Source organism: Octodon degus, unplaced genomic scaffold, assembly GCF_000260255.1.
Source record: "Octodon degus isolate 3935 unplaced genomic scaffold, OctDeg1.0 scaffold00052, whole genome shotgun sequence".
Taxonomy (NCBI): domain Eukaryota; kingdom Metazoa; phylum Chordata; class Mammalia; order Rodentia; family Octodontidae; genus Octodon; species Octodon degus.
In genome coordinates this window covers 12,440,058-12,441,425 of record NW_004524628.1, presented here as the reverse complement: position 1 = coordinate 12,441,425, position 1,368 = coordinate 12,440,058, and the positions used below count along the sequence as shown (strand labels likewise).

General features: G+C 46.1%; 1 pseudogene; it reads left to right on the top strand.

Moving 5' to 3' along the window:
* The first annotated feature begins 313 nt into the window (after positions 1-313).
* On the top strand, positions 314-1,196 carry LOC101573201 (annotated as a pseudogene).
* Positions 1,197-1,368: the final 172 nt, after the last annotated feature.

The following is a 1,368-nucleotide window of genomic DNA, read 5'->3' as shown; positions in this document are numbered from 1 at the left end:
ACATATACTGAAGCATGACCTATGGACCAGTATGTGGTGTATTTTAGAAAATGACCCATGTGCAGCAGAGAAAAATGTGTATTCAGCTGTGTTTGTGTGGAACACTCTGTGTATGTCCACAAAGTCCATTTGTTTCAAGCTCTGGTTCAGTTCTGTTATTTCTTTGCTAAGTTTTTGTCTGGTTGATCTATCTTTTGGGAATAAGGGGTGTTAAGGTCTCCTGTTAAGATTGTGGTATTGCATATTAGATTTTTCATGTCCATTAAGACTTGCTTTATAGGCCCGAATTGAGAGCCGGGCGGCTGCCACAGCGATGGCAATTTTTAGTGTGTTTGTGGTAAACAAAGCTGGCGGCCTGATTTATCACCACAACAGCTACGTTCCACGGGCTGAGGCTGAGAAAACGTTCAGTTACCCACTGGATCTGCTGCTCAAGCTCCGTGATGAGTGAGTGCTGGTTGCTTTTGGCTAATGGCATGGCATCTGGGTGGGCCACGTAGTGCTGGCTATCAGTGACACGGACATGAATGGCAAGTACAAGTATGATGGGTAAGAGGTGCTGGAGTATCTGGCAACCCTGCCAACTACCCGGTGTCCATTCGCTTCGGCCGGCCCCACCTCACCTCCAGTGAGAAGCTCATGCTGGCCTCCATGTTCCACTCACTCTTTGCCATTGGCTCCCAGCTGTCTCCTGAACAGGGAAGCTCTGGCATTGAGATGCTGGAGACAGACACATTCAAACTGCACTGCTTCCAGACGCTGACAGGGATCATGTTTGTGGTGCTGGCAGATCCTAGGCAAGCTGGAACTGCTTCTCTTCTCTGAAAAATTTATGAGATTTACTCAGATTGTGCCCTCAAGAATCCATTCTACTCTCTGGAAATGCCCATCAGGTGTGAGTTGTTTGACCAAAACCCGAAGCTAGCTCTGGAAGTAGCAGAAAAGGCTGGGACGTTTGGACCAGGGTCATAAGCTAAACCTGCATTAGACTTCCAAAGCGAGGTCAGCCTTGTAGCAGAGGCGCTGCGATCTCTCCTCCCACCAGCAACCTTGCTAGTGTACTTGAAATGGAGAATGCAGAGTCTGGCGACACATACTGATCCCTGAGCCTTAACTCTGTGCTCTCCCTTTTATATATATTGTGGTCCTACTTCCCAACTCTGTACAGATTTATTTATGGAGGCAGCAGGCCCATAAGTGTTGTAATAAACATTCCTTTGATCTAGAAAAAAGAAAAAGATTTGTTTTATATAGTTGGGTGCTCCTGTGTTTCGTGCATACATATTTATGAGTGTTACCTCTTCCTCTTGAATTTTTCCCCTAACCAGTATATAGTGGCCTTCTTTATTTCGCTTGATCATTCTTGGT